At 40.7% G+C, this 13,415-nt stretch overlaps 1 long non-coding RNA gene across 2 annotated transcripts in view; it reads left to right on the top strand.

Moving 5' to 3' along the window:
• LOC108445822 overlaps nucleotides 1-13,133 on the top strand; it is a 63,300-nt gene extending 50,167 nt beyond the window's left edge. For both annotated transcript variants that reach the window (XR_001860805.1, XR_001860804.1), the window contains exons 3-4: nucleotides 7,134-7,324; nucleotides 9,054-13,133. This is a non-coding gene — a long non-coding RNA (uncharacterized LOC108445822). The remainder of the gene's footprint in view (nucleotides 1-7,133; nucleotides 7,325-9,053) is intronic.
• Nucleotides 13,134-13,415: the final 282 nt, after the last annotated feature.

Raw genomic sequence — 13,415 nt, 5'->3', positions numbered from 1 at the left:
GAAATGCTTCATCCCAATGCCTCACCAAGCCAAATCTCCATCTTTGGTTCCTTTTGTGTAGTAACCGCAGTGCTCTCTTTGCTTTCCTTCACTCTTGCTGGCTGCTGTTATCTCGCAGAATGTGGCTATCTCTTTTTCCTCATCCAAATTCTTCCTCAAAGCCCACTTTATCAGAGTCATTGTCACTAGCCTGTCCTCACCATTCCATATTATTTACAGGCCCTTTAATGATAGGAGAAAAAGTGGAAAGCAAAACCAAACCCAACAGGAATGTTTTAAGTTGTCGCTTTCTCTGCATCTTCAAAAGAGTCTTTTGACATCTGTAGTTCTTCAGGATAAAGTAGGACAGTGTTTGTCTTGTAAAGCACCACAAACACTACTGGTGCCTAACAAATGTTGTTAATGACTGTAACTGGTCCTTTCTTCTGAGCAGTCACTTGGAATTGCCTATATTACAGGAGTTGTATAATCAGGCTGCTGTCTCAAGGGGCCTGCTGCAAGTATCTCCATCTCCCTTGTGAGAAGCAGAGCATGACTATGTATTAATAATGAGCTATGAGATGCTTGAGATTTTCATCTCCTTGCTAACGAGAAAAAGCCAAAGTAAATGTATGTAAGAGATCCTTGTCTGAAGAGAAGATAAGATGACATTTTCATGCGGTTCTAAAATTCTCTTTAGACTCTTTGTTTGTATTGTATAAAAAGCTGCTGTGACAAAACACAGTCAATGTGAATGAGAAACAAAGGGGTCACTTATGTGGGACACGAATACTATTTCCTGAGGTACTCATACTGTCAGTGGGAACCACAGTTACTTGCTGGCTGAAGAAGTGGGAGTCTGCTACCAGCTTCAGCAGAAGGGGAGTTTGATCTCACTTCCCATTTCAAAAGCTGCTCAAGAAAAATATTAAGACCTTTGAAAAATGTGGCTCCGCTGCTGAACAAAGTAGGTTACAGAGAGTGGCCAAAGAATTAAGTGGCTTTCGTAAATATGTGTTCAGAGAGACCAGATCATTCAGAGGTTTCCCTCTCTCAGCATAAGCTGGGAATTTGGTGAATGTCTTATATGAAGACTAAGTCCTTGTTTTGTGTCTGAATTCCATGGCAGAAAAATGTTTGCCCATGCTTCCATTCAATGTGGATTTTTAAATGGCTTGCAAATAGCTTTTCCAACATCAGACTGTAGTATGTAAGAGCAGCAGCTCCCAGGTACAGTTCAGAACAGTAGTGTCATAGCAATGAACCACCTATTATAGTGGAATATGGACATAATGGGATCAAATTAACTTCCAGCAAGAAGGGAACATTTACAAAGGGTCTCTGAAAGTCCACTTGAGCTACACTAAGATCTTTGTTCTTTAGTAAGAATACTGTTAGATTACAAAACTCCCTTTATCTAAAACAAGGAGCTCTCTCTTGGGTTGATGGAGGTTTTTTGTTGGGTTTTTTTTTGGAAGAGAGGGGGATGAGTGAGAGGAGTGGTTGGTTTAAGTTTCCTTTTCCCCTGAGGACTATTACCAGCTATTCACACACTTGAGCTTATAAAGAAAGATCGTTTTTCCACAGTCTGCACTCTCTTTCCTAAAGATTTAAAATAGAGCAGTGCCAGAAACATTAGAAGGCTTCTTTCTGTGAAACTGCACTTTTTGTTTTACAAAACAGACTTCTGAACAGATTAGGAGTACATTTACTGGGGTTTTAAAAACAGAGAATATCTAGTCTGAAAGTGACTCCACCACATTGCTGTCGTGGTCTCTTATAACAAAGGAAAATATTCAGTTTTAGTGGCACTTCTTTACCCATTCCATACAAATCTGAACAGCCATACACAGTGTGGGGAAGCTCTTAGCATTCAGCTTGTTGATGCTGTCTGCAGTTCATGTTGGCAGGGTTCCCAGCAGAGGTTTTATATCTGAAGGTTATCACTGCTTTGATCATATATGGAATATCTCATTTCAAAGTGAGAGGCAACCCCAAATTTGTACATAACTTCTAATGGTAAAGACTACTCCACTATCAAAAGGAGAAAATAATTTCTTTTTTGCAGTGATTTTTTACTTTGTAAAGCAAGTGATACACTGCTACTTAGGTCTGCAAGTGAGTTTTCTTGTCTGTTGCACATGAAACCTCTTGAGACATTGAACATGTGCCTTTGCCAATAGGTATTAGCATGCTTTGCTTCCCTCTCTTAGGCAACTATTTCCATTAGATCTTAATACTTTAGGCAAGAGAGAGAAAGCAAGAGAGACAGTGAGAGAGAGCAAATTCCTCTTGAATAACACAGCTTGTTTACAAACCTTCCACAGCCTGAACTAAGCCAACGGGAGGTCTCTAAATTAGCTATTGGAAAAGCATTTCAGGAGAGTTTGTGTGCTGGAATGGAATTGATAATAAAAGTTGCTTGTCTGTACCCTGTGAGCTGATTAGCTCAGGAAGAGTACACACAGTGTTACAATTAGCATTCAAAGCCTATTCATCTGTACACTGGCATGGAGAACAGTCTCTGTGGGAGGCTTAACTGGGAGAATTATTCCTTCTTCTATGTTGTTTATAGTTAGTTGAGCTTTAAAGGATCCAAAGCCTTTAAAGAGACTTGGTCTTCAGGAAATCGTTGAAGATGCTAGAAGCTGAGGTGCGTAGAAATTGTCAGGTCTGAGAGGGTCTTCTATATTGCTCTCTACCAAGCCTGGCATTTTGTACTACAAAAACATTGTTTAATCAGTAACACATCTAAAATAATGTCACTAGTCAAGATTCAGCAGCCAAGAGAATTGAATGTGTTATACATGGCAATTCTTCCTGCAATGTTGCAGTTGCTAATATAGATGTAAAAAACCACAAGAAGTTGAGTAAATTAGTGGTCCTACAGTAGTATTAATGTGCCCATTTTTTCAGGTATAATCGTAGACCCTGCATTTAAAGAAGAAATTAAAATTTAAATAAATGGGGCTGAAATATGTTGAAGCACCACAAGTATGTGATTTCCTAACATGGGGTGTTACATTAACAACGCTCTTGCGTGCAGGTGTATCCAAACAAGGCCAAAGTCCAAACTTCCTTCTGACCCTTCCATAACTGTCAGTACCAGTGAAGATTGACAGAAACCCAAAGGATATTTACACTTTTCCCACTCAATCAAATGCTACATTAAGAATCCCAGACTCCCCTATTCCTGAGTAATGTGCACAAAACAAGCTACCTTCAGACCTAATCTGGGGGACTGCCAGTCCCGAGTGCAATGTTGCATTTTCACCTGTGTGTCCTAGGAGCCAAGGTTTTCAAGGACAGCATATACATGTGAGAATGGCTGTGGGCCATGTCAGTACTTTACAAGCTTCCCCTCAACAATAGGAAAGAAAAAAAGCCTTAATGCTCTGGGGTGAATTTGACCTCAAAACTCTCACGAATTCCAAAGTCAGTTTGGATTTTGTTTGTCTTTTGATTTCCAAAAGGTCTTCTTCATGTCTATTTTGTTACTACTGAGGTTATTTGATCTCCAGCTACTACTTTACTGTCACATTGCAGGAGCCTGAGTGGTGTAAACACCTGTCCCAAGGGTTGAGAATCCATTCAGGCCGTTCCTGACACCAGACAGATGTGGGAGCTAGAAAGGTTGTTTGAGCAGCCAGCTTGTCTTTCTACTCTTTGCAAGATTGCACCCTGCCTGCATTTCTTCCCACTAATGCCTCACTGAATACATCTTTGTGTATTAGCAGGATGGTACCCTCTTTGATAGTATTTCAGGCTCCAACTGCTTTTAACATTCAGAAATGCCCTCTGAGCTTAGTCTCAACTCCCTCCTCGTTAGCCTGCTTCTGCGTCTCAGCATCTGCTGAGATTGAGTAATTCCCTTCCTTCATTTATATTTATATTTTGAAGGTATTTATAGATTCAAGCTATGGCCCCACAAGTTTTCTTTTCTCCAGGTTATATTTATAGATCTTTGATAAGCATCCCCTAGTATTTTGTTCTTATCTTCCAATGCTTATGTGCTGTTTGTTAGCAGTTGCTTTGCTGCCTTCCCACCCCACACACATGATTTTGCTCTGCATTATTCCAAAAGTGGTGATACTAGGTCTCATTTTAATGTAACCTTAATAATTGAAAATGAGACAGCCCCAGTAGATACAATACGTAATCCATCAACAATCCAGCCCTGAAAAATATTCTTATATGGTGGCTATTTTCTTACCTCTCAGAAGCTTGCTGATGTTTCTCCTGCTGCTTGGGACAAGGACTGTCTCTAGCTGTTTGTACAGCACTCAGCACAGCGGATTTCCACTTGCCTCTGGATTCATTTTGTCATTCTGTAATGTGAGATAATTAGAAACAAAGACAGCAATGACTGAAGAGCAAAGAATCAAGTGTAAACCCAGAATCTCACCAGCTCTGCTTTTGTAAAAAACTTAATTTTCACACTGAACATTCCCAAACTGCTGTAACTGTAAGAGAGTTAGAATTGAAGGTGATAATGATATGGACTGGTGCAGATTTCCCTGAACCATATGCAAGATCAGCAATCTAGGCTCATAAATTAAGTTCAATAGCTGTGAAAGTGCCTTGAATTATTTAGCTTACTTGTCCAGTGAGAACTCAAAATTATTAAACTCTTGCCAGCTGCTGTGTGTACAGTATTTTTCACAGCACATTTTTCCTTGTGTACAGTTGGCATATTTTTAAACAAACATGGTCAGTCATCTTTCTGCCCTCTGACTCATTTTGAGTCCTTTTTATAAATTTTTCTTCCATTTCCCCCAAATAACTTTGCTCTAGTTTTGCCTCCAAGTTTCAGACAGAGCCTTGATTGTATCTTAATGGGTATTCTGACCTTAAAATATCTTGACTTAAGAATTTGTCTGTGTGACAATGCAAGCTAGATTCAAGAAAGAAGAACATGATTTTCCTCTTAGTTTACTGATTTTTCAGCTTCTCAGAACAAGTTAAAACTTAACTTGTTCTGAAACAACTGGGGATTTTTCTCACATCTGCCTAGACTTTCCTCTGGTGAGAAGGCATTTTCTTAAACAAGTCCTATCAAAAGGGAGACACTTCTGTAATTTTAAATAGTGGTAGATAACAGGAACTTTGTTATGCAGTCTTGCTGTTTTTAGGAATGCCCTTCTCTCTTTATCATTTACTGGCTCCTGATACTTGTAGAAAGAGTTGATGTTTACATGGACCTTACAGAACCTAGGAGAAGTGGGGCATATTAGAAGTACACTGTTTTCTTAAACATGTTTTTCAAAGGTTACCCTAGCCCAGAGTAGCAAAGGTTGATATGTGCTTGTTGAAAGTTTTGTTTGGTTTTCTTTTCTTTTACCTGAAGAAATTTAACCCTTTAAGTGAGTCAAAAAGACGTGTTCAGTATCAACTAATCTCGTGGAATTATCCAGAATATTTCATGGAACAGAGTTAAAGCACTTGTCACAGCAGAGGGGACGATGGCTATCAGTGTGCCCCTGAGCCTGCACATCCTGTGCTGTTTTCACTTTTTATGCTGCCTTGTGTCTCTGAGTGAGGGCTTGGGTTAGAAAGCCATAAAAGTCCAATGGGTGGAATAATTCAAAGCTTGGAAACTCAAAACCCGTAATTTCAGTGACTAGTACACCTGTAAGATCAAGTTATACTTTATAGAGGAACATTTCTCTGACAGACTCTTTACATATTTTATATGTATATTTTATAGGAGGGTAAGCAATTTCCCAGTATCATCATCTAAGGTTGCATTTTAAAAGAATTGCCTCTTATGTGTGCAAAAAAATAATGGCCATAGAGCACAATTTGCAAATCGGTCATTGCCAGCAAACCTAGAGGATGTTTGCTGCATTTTGATACTGTTAATAGAAGCAATAACCGAATGACATTTAATAAGATCATTCCTAGATGAGGAAATGAGGGATTATTTGCCTAGTGGGCCATTTGTATAAGGAGATGCTTATTCAAGGTTGAAAATGTTTCCAAACTTCAGCAAAAATCTTGGAATACAACCCTCCAATCTGCTGTCACTTTATCTTCACAAATCTAGGGTGCTGGTGTAAGGGTAAGGTGTGGAGATACTGTGTGAGCTGCTCTGCAGTACCATAATATCTCTGCTTACTTCTGTAGCTAAAAAAAAATACAAAGCCCTTTTGCCCCCCTATTAGTTGTTGAGAAGTGGTAACCTAAATGTAGAACAAATGAAGTGTACTATCACTAGGGGATTTCCAAAAGAGCATTATACTAATGACTGTAAAAGCTGCATGTGGCAGACTGAAAAAAAACACAAATCCCCTTGTTTTATGCTGTTACAGCTTTGACAGGGCCCCCTCTTGGGATGGTTGCTCCCAAGATGCATTAATTCTAGCACTTAAGCTCCCATGTTCAGTGGAATAGAGGCATGAACTGACCTTTCCAGAAGGAAAAGGTTAATGTTGAAAAACACTGATTTCAGCAATCCGCCTTCTGAAGGTAACCCCAGAGTTTATGGTTTGCTTAACTACACAGTGTTGCTGTTCCCTTGAAAAATAACTTCCTTTCTGAAGTGATCTATGTAGCTGAACCAGTGTTCCCACTCATAAACTGAATTTTAATTGCCTGCTATCTCTCTCGTATGTCTTTGTCACCTGAGAGCATGGAGCAGATGTTTAGATGCATCTGCATCTTAGGTGCTGCTGAGGTGGCAGCCGGAGAGATGTTCTCGTAAAATCTTCGCGGTAGTTCTTGCCTACGGTCATTCTGGGAGGGGCCTCACAACAGTGCAGCTGCTCCAGGAGATGACTATCGTCAGCGGGATAATGGGATGTCCTTATCCACTCGACATCAGTTGTTTAAGTTACTCCAATTACATAACAGCGATGGTAATCAGACAACCGTGTCGCATCAAGAACGTTAATTGGGGTTTGAGTAGTAAATCTGAGAAAAGGAGAACTTGGGTTCAGTATTAGGATCAATTCTTTCAGGGAATCTATGGAGTAGAAAAGTTTCACTGGAGAAACCATGGAAACTTCATCGCTTCAGTTACCTGAAGTGACTAGACAGGGCTCTGGAGCAACATAGAAATTTATTTTCCATTGACAATTCAGAAGCAACAGATGCATTATCTTACCTAGCAGCTGGTGTCTCTGCTTGATATCCTCTGAATCTGTTTTTTCCAGGTAGCTTGACAGCCACCTATGAGGAAAGTGGACTTTGTGACACATGAAAGAGACCCCTGGGCCTTGAAGCTACTATGTGGCAGGGAAATACTTCATGTCTGCCAAAAGCCTTGGAAGTGCCTCTCATGGCTGCTCTGTTGTTCTGCATAAAGCAAGACGTGTATTTGCATGTCCTCCTGCTCTGGCTCCAGGTAATCCAGCCTCCTTCTTTCCAAATGGGAGTATAATGGACATATGTGGTATGGGTGAAGTACAGACCACTACACCAGTTCCACAAGTTCAGCTGAATGCCAATACAAGGGTGTTTCATCAAGTGATTGTGGTGCTCTAGGGCCATAAAGATCATTGCTCCATTCATTGCTTTGCCTTGTCTTGCTTTAAATGAATGGCACTAATGATGCTTCCAACCCCTCCCATCAGGAGGTTATTTTGCAGTTTCATGGAGTGCCAGGACGCCCCTCCTGATACTGTCTGACTTACATTTTTCATTGTTCAACTCCATCCAATTAATTTTACTTAAAAAAAAATCTTTTACAGTTTTGTGTTTTTACATGCTCTGAATATTTTTAGGTAGTTCTCATAGTCCCCAAGTAGCCATTACTGAGAAATACTTTGTTCTTCCTTCTTGGAAACTACATGCTGCATTTAATTGTCAGCTTGTGATTGCCATGAAGAGAATAAAAAGTCATTTAAGTCAGAACTGATTGGAAATTATAGTCATGGGACAAGAAACCAACAGGAACAGTAGGCCAAATCCAGTAAAGTTTTTAGGTCATTAGTTTTCAATGAAATAACTGGTGGCCTTGTTATGATACTGGGACTCTATCAGAGAGCTAAAACCCTACATTAAGAGACTTTGTTGCTTTGTTGGATACAAGACTTTCTATTTCCAAATATTGAAAGTATTTTTATTTTATGAAAATATGTCAGAGCAGGAAGCCCTGACTGTGGCATACATGAGGACAGACATTTTCACTCAGGGCTCTGGGGGATCACAGCTACATATCATGGGGTGGAGGCTGGTGCTGTACCTATTTTCTTGTTGGTCGATCAATGATCTTATAGAAAGTTTTAAAAAGCTTTGGCAACAAACTGAGGAGACAGAAGGCAAAAGGGTGCCCTGATCTGCCCAGGCCTATGGTAGTACAGGGAAGGAGGACTTTCACAGAAGACGCCTTTCAACAAGAAATAACACTGGTTAGCCCAATGTTTTATTTCTTATGTGAGTGTAGTAGCATTGTCACAGCAGACATGTCTATACCACCATCTCTGTTAAAAGACTTTATTATATGCCTAGGAAATTGAGGAGGTAAAAATCTCCTTTTTGAAGCTGCTAAAAGGCAAATTTCCAGCCTGAACAGAAGACAAGTGGCAACCTGGCTTGCAAACCAAGCGTCTAACAGCTTGGACAAAGTGCAAAGAAAGCATTTCAAAAGGAATAAAATGGTGTGGCACCACACAATGGCAGGAGGGCTTGGTGGTGTGCAAGCGTTTTCCAAACACTATGATAGTGTGAAGTGCATCCTAACACTGATAGAAATATTATCCAAGGCAGACTGAGCCATTGGTCTAGAAGGCAAAAGGGGTTCTGAAATAACCAGAGCCTTCAAAGTAGTTTTTAGGAGAGGGTGCATGCCTCAAAAATTACAGACTTTAAAGTACTTTAAACCAACCTTTAAAAAAGCTGGAAAAACAGTATAATGTTCATGATTGTATTATCTGCGATGTTAATTCTCATATCCATCTGTCCAATGCTCCTGTATTACTATTCCTGCACAGGCAGGATCCATCATCCCTTGTACTATATGCAAAACATCTAACTAGCTAAACAATATCTAACACTGCACTGTGTGACTGTTTCTGCTTCTGCAGGAACAGTTTATACTGGCATCTTATCTATCAGTTTGGTCTGTTTTGCAGCAGAAACCACCTGAAGGATTTTCTGAATGGTCAGATCCTCCTCCTATAGCGCTAATCAACACAGCGATGCACAGATTTTGCCTTTGGAGAGATGTTCAAATCAGGAGATCCTATGGAAAATCTTCAGGACTGTTTGAAATTCCCATCTGTGGAGCTCTTGTGTCGAGCAGTCAAGTGCTTGCTTGTGCTGCTGTCCAGAAGTTCAGACAATGACCTATTTGACTGCCAGTCGACACCGCGTTAGTCGGCTGTCTCTCCATTCCAGAGAGACTGGGGAGCTCCCGACCCAGCCTGGCCTGACTCTTTCAGGAGCCAGGGAGCTGAGGGATGATGCTGCCTGACTGGTGGTGCTGGGACTGACCAGCTCTGCCATACACTGGAAGTTGTAATGAGAGGCAGGAAGGTCAGCAGCATGGCCACACACCCCTGCGGCCAAAGAGGCCAGCGTGCTGCCCCATTCCTCCCAGGGCAGAGCGGCTCTAGCCAGCAGGATCTGGGGAGAACCAGGTTTCCTCTCACCCATGTCCAGGCCAGCACAGTCATCACACTCACATGTGGCTGCAGTGTTGCTCCAAGTGAAGCAATGTTGGTGCATGCCTTTGGGAGCACAGGAAAAACAGAGGACCAAGTGTCATGGCCTGGGAAAGCAAATAGGTTGATGGCCACATCAGCCAGGGCAGGCAGTGATGCAAGGGAAGCTGTCAAGGACAGAGTGACCCAAGTGCAGAGATGCAGAGTGCCTGGCAGAGGTCCCTGAGCTGACCCCAATTGTGTGCCAAGGGACCTTGCTCCCAGAGCCACCAGTGCGGTGAAGGGCCTGGGCATAGTCCCAGGGGTGTCCTCCAGTGCATGGAGGACCACGTGGGCAGTGCTGACAGAAGCATTTTTTCCCTCTCCCTCTTTGCAAGGTCTTCAGAAATCTGGCCAAACCAGGACCAAAAGTACCTCAGGGCTCTTAATGTCTTTTGGGTACATTTTTATGGTTTATTGGCAATATTTTTGTTACTCCTGGAGATCAACCTTAGGGAGATTCTTCTGTTTGACTGTCCTGTGTAATTCCTTGCAGGTCAAACTGCATTTTAAAAAATGGATGTCATTTCAAGGATTGCTGTTTAAAAGACATTTTTTTTCCTATCTATTTTTTTTTTTCTGTAAAGATTCCTGTTTTGCAAAGCCCTTTTCTATTTGACATTTTCACAAAAATAAAATTTTCATGAGAAATGTTCATTTCAATGAGCCTGGTCAGATGACACAAGCTTTCCATCAAATGCAGTAATTTTAAGACAAGATGGAGAAATGTGGAGAAAAACAACACATGAAGATTCAAAACAATTAGAAACACGAAATATTTTGTTCTCAAAACCAGCCAATTATTTTAAAAGAAATCTATACTTGGTTTGTTCCTTTTATTTTAATGAACATGTGACAATTGTGGTTTTATCCTCTTTTCAGGTCCTCTAATAACCAAGATTGGCAGTGTACTGGAAAGGGTATGCCCCTGCTTCTTGCACTTCCTCCTGTTTGGCTTTTCAAGCCCTGAAGCACAGTAATTTAGATACCTGCCTTCCATGGTCACTGCTGCAATGCCTCTAATCCCAACCATAGTTTAAAGTGCTTTAGTATCTTTCTTGGTGCTATTACAAATTCCTGGAGACACACACATACTAGAAGCTTGTGGGTAAAGGAAGACGTGCCTGATTCTCCTGCAATTTGACTCTTTCAAACAAGAGAACATTTTAAATTAGAAACCTCAAGAAAATTATGATGTGGCACTTCAGGACACGCAAAAGATACCAAACAATGCTTATTTTAGGAACCTGCGTAGCCCAGGCACTGAGATCCAGGAAATATTATGCTGCTGCATTTGGATGTTGTGGTTTCGTCCTCTTTGCTGTCTCTACTTTAACATTTTGATTTCTTACTGCTGTTACCAAAATGACATCAGGACTTCTTCATCCAAACCAGCATTTCTAACTATGTAAGCTATACTGAAAGGATACTGTGCCAAGTGCTGGCAGTATCCCAAGGTTTTCTGCTATGTCAGGACATCAGCCCTCTTCTTGAAAAGACCTAAAATTAAATGCATTTCCTCATTATTAACTTAGTTCTATGAGAGCTGGCAGCACAGACCAGCGTGATCTTTCTGTATTAGACATTTCAACATTTTTGTGATCCTTTCTTTGGGTGCTGCAAGGTGCATTTTGCTTTGCTCTGATTCTTGTGCTTAAAACCTGTTTCTGTAACTGAGTGTATTTGAAACATTTTTCCTTCTTTCAGTTTCTTTGGTCTGGCAGTGAACAAGCAGATGTTTTGTGTCACTGGATAAACTTAAATAGTATTTTATTGTCAGAATTTAAATACAAATGCCCGAAACACAAAAGGAAAAAAGTATTTTACTTTTTTGAGCAGAATATGAATCCTTCTGCATTAATGGGATTTAACACAAATATGATTGGTTTCAGGTGGTCAAATGATAATATAGAATGGAAATCCTGTATAATGGCACAAGTTACTTGGAACTATTTCTTTGCTGGGCCTTTACATATTTTTTAGGTGGTTGTTCCGATGGAAAACATGGTCTTTCTACTCATGTAAGCATCTTCCCAGCAGATACGTTCTTGCTTCAATGGCAATAACGACTTCTTTCTATTCCAGTCTCCGGAACTCTTAAGTGTATTATTTTCCCACAAGATCAGTGAGTTAAATTGCCTGCCATGACACATCTGAAAATTGTTCCATTCCCAAAGAACACAAGTGAAGCACTTCTCACAGAAGTAGCAAACCTTTAAGGGTACTTGAAGTTGCATCTTTTGGACCACTACTTATGGAAAAATTGCTCCAGGGATTTCTGCTGTTTAATTTTGAGTATTTTTTAGTTAGTTTTCATTTATTTTTGTCTTGCATCTTTGGATAAATTGCTGACATTTCTCCAGGACTGACCAGTACTATGTTGAACACCATATGCAACCAGCCTTTTTTTAAAAACTTAAAATATGACCATCAGGAGCTCAGACAATGAAAAACTGTATTTCTCTCAGCTTTTCTAATTAATTACATAATGGACAGATTGAATGAGTAAACTGTCTGAAGTGGCTGTTATGTGTTTTCCTGGGGCTTCTTTTAGTAATGGCTGAGAAAAACTTATGTAACTACCAAAAAAAAAAAAAAAAAAAAGAAGGGGAGTGGAAAAAACCTTAAAGCACTTGAATTGCAATTTATTAACTGCTTCACCAGAAGCAATAGTGACTCATACTTTCATTTCTTTTACAGGAGATAAATCTGAGGTGGTTTGGCTGAGGCACAACTCTTCCCTGGGGGAAAAAAGGCCAAAAGCCAATTCACAGAAAGACAGGTTGAATACTAAAACTCAAGATGACAATCTGACAGCCACTTGGCATCTGCTCTCAGATGCCAGCCAGCTGGCTTCTCACAACAGTATATGCACCAGCAGCATTGTTAGGAAGAGCTTGCTGAGAAAGCCAAGGCAGTCCCTGCTTCGATGCAACACCTCCTGTGAGGCTCCTCTTGCGCAGCGCCCAGTGGGTTGGTGCGTCACAGCTGCGCTGCTCCGGCACTGCTGTCTTTCCCCACAATATGTGCATCCCCCAGCATCCATAAACAATTAGCAAATTAATGATGGGGGCTAATCAGTAATAACCACCTGATTTTCTGAGCTCCATCCTGCTAATATACAAGAGTATTTAGCTTTATGCAAGGCAGGGCCAACCATTTGACTCCAAGGACAATGTGACTGTTGGGTGAAGGCTTCAGAATGTTGGCTCTGTGGACTTGGAATTGCTTTTGTTTATGCAGTGCCTTGCAGGAGATGAACCCATCTATCATTTTGATTCCTAGTGGCAGTATGGCTTTGATTAGATATTGTGTTGGGAGACAGCAAAAGATTCCATCCTTGTTCTGCTCTAGAACAGGTTGAAAAACCTGTCGGTTGAAAAAACAGTTGTCGTACAAAGCTGTCATGCTCTGCTCTTTCAGGGCGACACCTCACAGCCCTGTTCTCAGGCCCCAGTTGATGCCATGATGATTTTTTGCCTTTTCTTTTATACCCCTTTTATACCCTTTTACAACTTCTGTATTCTTAGTGCTTTTTGCCTACATTCTTGGACTTGTTTGTTAAGCTAGGAGACTAAACATTTTAGAAGCTTTGTAGGTAGGGGTTAGTGTGCCCCAGACCCCAAGGTCCTCTCTAGAACATACTTTGTAAACTAAGATAGAACCATCCAGGGGAAGGTTCCTCGGGGAGGGGGGCTCACTCGAGCCTCTCATTGGAGAATCTTTGATAGATATGCTAATTAGTAAAACCTATAATGTTATACCAGATCTTTTGTGAGGTGTGCACTGCAG

Source organism: Corvus brachyrhynchos, unplaced genomic scaffold, assembly GCF_000691975.1.
Source record: "Corvus brachyrhynchos isolate BGI_N302 unplaced genomic scaffold, ASM69197v1 scaffold43, whole genome shotgun sequence".
Lineage (NCBI taxonomy): Eukaryota > Metazoa > Chordata > Aves > Passeriformes > Corvidae > Corvus > Corvus brachyrhynchos.
Note: the sequence above shows the minus strand (reverse complement) of the source record. Positions and strands in the feature narration are given on the sequence as shown.